Source organism: Mesoplodon mirus (genome assembly GCF_964341445.2).
Source record: "Mesoplodon mirus genome assembly, chromosome: X".
Classification (NCBI taxonomy): domain Eukaryota; kingdom Metazoa; phylum Chordata; class Mammalia; order Artiodactyla; family Ziphiidae; genus Mesoplodon; species Mesoplodon mirus.
In genome coordinates, this window is record NC_138981.1 from 138952116 (window position 1) to 138960205 (window position 8090).

Here is an 8090-nt window from a genome sequence, read left to right on the forward strand (position 1 = left end):
ATGGCCGCTGAGCCTGCGCGTCTGGAGCCTGTGCTCCACAACGGGAGAGGCCACAACAGTGAGAGGCCCGCGTACCACAAAAAAAAAAAAAAAAGAAAAAGAAAAAAAAAAGAAAAGAAACTTCTAGTCATAGACGGTTTCACTGGAGAATTCTGCCAAACATTTAAAGAAGAATTAATATCCATTCTACACAATCTGTTCCAAAAAATGGAAGAGGAGAGAGTATTTCTTAATTTATTTTATGAAGCTAGTATTACTCTGACACCAAAATCAGACAAAGAACATTTAAAAAGAGAAGACTACAAACCAGTATCCATCATGAACATAGACCCAAAAGTGCTTAACAAAATATCAGTGAATGGAATTCAACAAAATATGGAAAGACATATACCATGACCAAGGAGAGTCTTATTCCAGAGATGCAGGCTGGTTAAATATTTGAAAATTAATCAGGAACTTCCCTGGTGGTCCAGTGGTTAAGCCTCCATGCTTCCACTGCACGGGGCGCAGTTTCAATCCCTGGTCAGGGAACTAAGATCCCACATGCTGCCTGGCGTGGTCAAGAAAAAATTACAATATCATTTATATCATTTACAAGAGCTCAAAAAAATTAAATGCTTAGGTATAAATCTAACAAAACTTATATAGGACTTACATGCTGAAAATTACAAAAATCTCATGAAAGATCTAAATAAATGGAGAGACACAACTTGTTCATGTATTGGAAGACTCAACATAGTAAAGATATCAATTTTCCCCAAATTGACATGCAGATTTAATGCAATTCCTATAAAAATCCCAGGAAGATCCCTTATAAACAACAGTATTCTAAAATTTATATTGAAAGGCAAAGGAATTAGAATAGCTAAAATAGTTTTCGAAAAGCAGAATAAAATGAGAAGAATCAGTCTACCCAATTTCAAGACTTATTACACAGCTACAGTAATTAGGATGGCATGTTACTGTCAGGAGAAAGTAAAATATGAATGGAAGAGAAGGGAGACCCAGAAATAGACCTGCACAGATATAACTAACTGATTTTTGACAAACGTACAAAAGCAATTTAATGGAGGAAGGGTAGACTTTCAAGTTACTGTCCTGGGGCAACTGGACATCCAGAGACAAAAAAATAAACCTTGACCTACGTCTCACACTTTATTCTCAGAATTAACTCAAAATGGATCATGGACATAAATGTAAAACTTTTGGGGAAAAAAAAAGAGAGAAAAACTTTGGGACCTAGGGCTAGGTGAAGAGTTCTTAGATTTGACACCAAAAGCGTGATCCATACAAGAAAACATTGATAAATTAGACTTCATTAGAGTTTAAACACTTTTGCTTTCTGAAAGACTCTGTTAAGTAAGAGGATGAAAAGACAAACAACAGACTGGGAGAAAATATTTACAAACCACATATCTGAAAAAGGACTAGTATCTTGAATATATAAAGAATTCGAGATCCCAAAGTAAAAACAAACAATCCAATTAGAAAATGGGCAAAAGACATGAAAAGACATTTTACCAAAGTAGGTATACAGATGGCCGATAAGCACATGAAAAGATGTTCAACATCATTGTCCACTAGGGGAATGCAAACTACAATCATAATGAGATTATCACTACACGCCTGTCAGAATAGCTAAAATAAAAAATAGTGATAATGCCAAATGTCAGTAAGGATGCAGAGAACTGAATCACTCATACGTGCTGATGGGAATGCAAAATGGTACTGCCTCTCTGGAAAACAGTTTGGCGGTTTCCTATAAAATTAAACATGCAGCAACCATATGACCTAGCAATTGTAGTCCTGGGTATTTATCCTAGAGAAGTGAAGGCTTATGTTCACACAAAAATCTGTACATGAATGTTTATTGCAGTATGTCGTTCATTTGTAATAGCCAAGAACTGCAAAGAATTCAGAAGTCCTTCAATAAGGGGTGGTTAAACAACTGTAGTCCATCCACACCATGGAGCATTCAGCAATACAAAGGAAGGAACTAGTGATATGCTCAATAATTTGGAAGAATCTCCAGAGAATTGTGCTCAGTGTAAAAAACCAATTCTGGGACTTCCCTGGCAGTCCAGTGGTTAAGACCCTGTGCTTCCAGTGCAGGGGGGCACTGGTTCGATCTCTGGTCGGGGAACTAAGATCCCACATGCCACATGGTGCAGCCAAAAAAAACAAAACAAAACAGATCATGGCTACCCGGGAATAAGGAAGGGGTGGGGCCGAGGGAAGTGGGTGTGATTATAAAAGGGAACAGGAGGGAACCTCGTGGTCAATGTCAGTACCTAGTTGTAATATCACACTTTAATTTTGCAAGATGTTACCACCATTGGGGAACTAGGTGAAGGGGACAGGAGAGCTCTTGGTATTGTTTTTGTTGTGGTTGTTTTTACAACTGCATGTGAATCTGCAATTATCTCAAACTGAAAAAGTTCAATATAAAAAATGGACAAAAGATTTAAATAGGGCTTCCCTGGTGGCGCAGTGGTTGGGAGTCCGCCTGCCGATGCAGGGGACGCGGGTTCGTGCTCCGGTCCGGGAGGATCCCACGTGCCGCGGAGCGGCTGGGCCCGTGGGCCATGGCCGTTGGGCCTGCGCGTCCGGAGCCTGTGCTCCGCAACGGGAGAGGCCGCGACGGTGAGAGGCCCACATACCTCAAAAAAAAAAAAAAAAAAAAAAAAAAGATTTAAATAGACATTTTACCAAAGAAAACATATGAGTGGATAATAAGCACATGAAAAGAAGCTCATCTTATTTGTCCTTCGGGAAACAATTTAAAACCAAAATGAGAGGACTTCCCAGGTGGTGCAGTGGTTAAGAATTCGCCTGCCAATGCAGGGGGCACAGGTTCGATCCCTGGTCCCAGAAGATCCCACAAGCTGTGGAGCAACTAAGCCCTTGTGACACAACTGCTGAGCCCGTGTGCCACAACTACTGAGCCCACGTGCCACAATTACTGAAGCCCGCGCGCCTGGAGTCCGTGCTCCGCAACAAGAGAAGTCCCTGCAATGAGAAGCCCGCACACCACAGCAAAGAGTAGCCCCTGCTCGCCGCAACGAGAGAAAGCCTGCACACAGCAACGAAGACCCAACACAACCAAAAATTAATAAATAAATAAATAAATTAATTTTAAAAAATGAGATGTCACTTTACACCCACTGGAATGGTCAGAGCAAAAAACAATTGTTGGAGAGGATGTGGAGAGACTGGAACCCTCATCTATTGTTGGTGGTTGTGATTGTTCATTTTATGTGTCCACTTGGGTGGGCCCTGGAATGCCAGATATCTGGTTAAACATTATTTCTGGTGTGTCTGTGAGGGTGTTTCCAGAAGAGATGAACATTTGAATCGGTTAGACTAAGGAAAGCAGATGGCCCTTCCCAATGGGAGTGGACCTCCGCAAACTCCTTGAGGGCCTGAATAGAACCCAAAGACCCAGGGAGAATCTCCTCTCTCTGCCTGACTGCGAGCTGATGTCGTTGGTGGTCTCTCCTGACCTTGGACTGGGATTTACACCATCAGGTCCCCTGGTTCTCAGGCCTTTGAAGTCAGACTGGAATTTATATCATCGGCTTGCTGACTTTAGATTGTGGGACTTCTGAGCCTCCATAATTGCATGAACCAATTCCTTATAATAAATCTCATGGGGTGTGTGTGTGTGTGTGTGTGTGTGTGTATAAAATCTCCTGTATTCCAGACATTGCAGACATAGTCTTCCTTACCTCCAGTGTGGACCAGCAGTCCAACTTCCCCTTGGTAGTCAGGATCAATGACCCCAGCCAGCACAGGAAGTCCATTCTTTGCCTGTTGATTCAGATGCATAAGGAGCCCAAGGTGTCTGAGTGACAGTTCCAGTTCAATGGAACCATTGCTGTGTTTCCTTGTGGAAGCCTCCACCCTCTGGAGCTAAGACCTCTAGGCCAGCAGAGCATAATGCTGCAGAAACAGGAAGCAAAGCTTTTGCCCGTGGGTCACTGGGGGTAATAGAGAGTGGTGCCACCCCCCTTTCCAGCCCCTGATGCCTGCACCGTGAATCCTGGCTGTGGGAAAAACAGCATCGTACACTGAACGCTGACTCTGAGTGTATACAGCCTTCTGGAGAACCTTGCCCCTGCACCAGAGGGTATCTCCACCTAGCTGGCACTGTAAGTGAGTCTGCAAGGGGCCCTTCCACCCATCTACCAAGCCAGCTGCCCTTTCCACAGTGGAAGTGGTCCAATGTAATCAACCTGTCACCAGGGAGCTGGCTGATCAGTCTGGGGATTGGTACCATATTGGGACTCGGTACTAGTCTCTGTTGTTGGCAGATTGGGCACTCAACAGTGGCCATAGCCGGGCTGGACTTGGTGAGTGGAAGTCCACGTTGCTGCACCTTCCATCATAGAATGAATACCATATGCACGAATATTTAAAGTGCTTTCGTTTGGTAAATTATCTTGCTTCTTGCTTATTTTATTGAATTTAGGTCAGATTGAGAACAATTTACTTTCAGGGAATAATGTCTATCATCTCAACTGTTTTAATGTTTTATGTTAATAAATCTCATGGTAGCAAAGCAATGATATATTGTCAGGAATGGAAGAAGAGTTTTTAAAGTAATTTTCACAAGCTCAGGATATTCGTTTTACACTTTTCTCTAAAATGAAGCAAGTGATGCTGTATTTTCAAAATTCATCTTCAATCTTCCTTTTTTTCATGATTTTTTTAAATTTGGTTGCACTGGGTCTTAGTTGTGGCAGGCGAGCTCCTTAGTTGTGGCACGTGGGCTCCTTAGTTGTGGCATGGAAACTCTTAGTTGCGGCATGCACGCGGGATCTAGTTCCTTGACCAGGGATCGAACCTGGGCCCCTTGCATTGGGAGTGAGGAGTCTTATCCACTTCGCCACCAGGGAAGTCCCTTCAATCTTTCATCAATAGTCAGTTCCAACAAATTATCCTGTAAAGTTGTAGTCAGATTTAAAGAATCTTTTAGAGAAATGCAAATCAAAACTACAATGAGGTATCACCTCGCACTGGTCAGGATGGCCATCACCAAAAAGTTGACAAATAGGGAATTCCCTGGTGGTCCCTTGGTGAGGACTCAGGTCTTTGCTCCAGAGATAACCTATATTTGCATCTGGCAGACAGTTGGGTCACTAGAAATCCCGGATTTCCTTAATCCAGTTTCCAGGGATCTAAATAGCTCAGATCTTGAGTACAGTCCCTTACAGGACAGAGCTGCAATCTTTCAGAGGGCTATTCTCGTTCCACCTTACACTTACTCCTAGACCTTTGGGTCTTTAACCCAAAGCATGAGGTGCCATCTCTTTGGTGGGCCCTGAACTCCAAGTTTTGATCCCCTGCCACATAAGTCTGTCAACAGCTGTGCTCAGCTTCTCAGACTCTCAGCTGCCTCTCCTGGACTCAGCAGGTGGCCTTAGGGTATAAGTCCCCTTAAATGCCGAGCTCACATCTCTTTCACTTTCCTCCTTCTTCCATATTTTGGCCTCAATTCTTCACCACCGGTTATCACTTGGACATTTTCAAGCAAATGTTTTTCATACTTTGTTGAGCTTGTCTACTTGTTCTCAATGAGAGCTGTGGTTCAAATTGCTTATTCTATCATCGCTGGCCACAGAAGTCATTCAGCACCATGATTTGAGGCTCTCTTTATGTCAGTGGGTCTACATGTAAATCTTTTTTTGTCTGTTTGTTTGTTTCGTTGGTTGTTTCTTTTTGTTTTGTTTTGTTTTTTTGCGGTACGCGGGCCTCTCACTGTTGTGGCCTCTCCCGTTGCGGAGCACAGGCTCCGGACGCGCAGGCTCAGCGGCCATGGCTCACGGGCCCAGCCGCTCGGCGGCACGTGGGACCAGGGCACGAACCCGTGTCCCTCTCTGCTGCAGACTCTCAACCACTGCGCCACTAGGGAAGCCCGTAGAAGGCAGATTTTAGAGGCCAGTGGGTGGGGAGGAGTGAATGGTGCCTTCAAGCCGAAAGATGCAAACAAACCCATCCCCAAAGCCCCTCTCAGGATGTGATTCCTGACACCACCCCTGTTACCAGTTTCTCCATCAGCCTAGATCCAATCAGGAAGCAGAAATGATGGCAGGTCCTTCCCTAGCGCTCTGCACAAGCCTGCCAACCCCTTGATCCTGGACTTCCAGCCTCCAGAACTGGGAGACAATTCATTTCTGCTGTGTAAGCCCCTCAGCTTGTAGTCCTTTGCTACAGCAGCCCCACAAACTCATAGAGCCCCTAAGCCTGGAAGGAAGGGAAGGGGCTGCGACTCCTCAAACTTAGCAGCTTGGACAGGGGCCCTGATCAGTGACGCTCAGTGTCTGAGTGGGGGCAGAGCCTAGCTAGTGCTGGGGTCTCTGAGCTCAGAAAAGAGCCCCAGGGGGCGGGGACCCAGACCTGTGAGGAGGACGGGCACTGGTTGCCTGGTGTTGGTGTCTCCGAAGTGGGATGCAACAAAGCTGTTTTTGTAAGTGTTGGGAAATCTGAAAATTGGATTCAGCTGGTGCCATGCAAACGAGCTGCTGACAGCTAGGATGAAGAGGACTCACGAGGGTGATGCTCCCAGGAAGGCGCACATCCCTTCTTCCTCTTCTGGCCTTGCAGTCTCCCTCTAACACCCTGTGAGAGCAGAGCCTAGGATGGGGCCAGCTGGCAAAGCAGGAATGTGGTTTGCAGAGCCTCTGCTCAGGCATCAAGAAGCAGAGGACAACAAAGTGGGTTGGGACTCAAGAGACAATGGCTTAATACCCGGCCCAGCCACGTTCCTTCTAGGGCATACACCCCCAAAAACGGACTGCGTAGATCCACTGTACCCAGAATAGCCAGAGCTGGAAACAACCCAAATGTCCACCAACAGGCAAATGGATGAGCGAATTGCGGTGCATCCACACGATGGATACTCCCCAGCAATGAACGGGAGGGAAGACGTCACAAGAAGGGCTGTCTCTGGAGCAAGGTGTTGGCTGGGTAGGGGCATAGAGGGGCTTTCTGCAGTGACGCAAATGTTCTGAGTGGTGAACTCAAAAGTGAAAAATGCAGGTGTGCACTTTATGTCATGCGTGCTAACTCCCAACAATGACATTTTTGGGGGATTTTTAGGGCAGTGAAATTACTCCGTATGATACTGTACATTTGTCCAAATCCATAGAACATACAACGCCAAGAGTGAACGCTAATGTAAGCTGTGGACTTCAGTTAATGAAAACGAATCACTACCGGATCATCACTTGTAACAAATGTAAGACGTGAATAATGAGGGAAACCGCTGAGGGACGGGACTGAGGGACTCTGTGTGGGAACTCTCTACTCTCTGCTCAGTTTTTCTGTAAACCTAAAATTGCTCTTAAAAACAAGTATGCAGCCCAGGGCAGACATGGCAGCTCCATCTCAGCAGGACCCCAGGCTCTTTTTATGTTGCTGCTCTGCCATCCTCAACAGCCAAGTTCCATTCAGCGGTGCAAGACGACTCTCCTCTCAGGCTGGGGAGGAGATGGAGCCGGGCAGGGAAGGGCACACTGTGCTTCTTTAAGGGCACAGCCCAGAGGTTGCCCCTGCATTCACATTCCACTGGCCCTACCTAGATGCAAAGGAGCCTGGGAGATGTATCTTCAGCTGAGCGAAATTCTATTGTTATGTAACAACAAGAAGACAGGTATTGGGGACAAGAAGCAGATGCTGCTGCAGGTGATTAAGTGGGGCTGATGAGCGTAGACAGCTCTTGAGGGGCGGTGCGGTCAATAGGGGCAGAGAAGCGGGGCAAGAGCTGGAGGGGCGCGTGGTGTTAGTAGTGGGTGTTTTTAGTGATGGAGGCTGTTACAGCATGTTTGCCCATGGAACTGATCAACAGGGACAGAAAAATTAGAGATACAGGAAAGGCAAGGAAAGCAGAGCAGGAGAACAATCGTTGATGGGTCCTGGTGGGGCGGGACCCAGTGCCTGGGTGGTGGGCTGACCTCAGACTTCCGCTCACCCACAGGGGCCAGAGGATAGAGCGTTCGGGTCTGGGGCTGGGGCTGGGCGGGGGTGGGGGAGGGGACGGATTTGATGGTGGTTCCTAGTGGCTCAGTTAAAGATGAAACCAAGGCCTC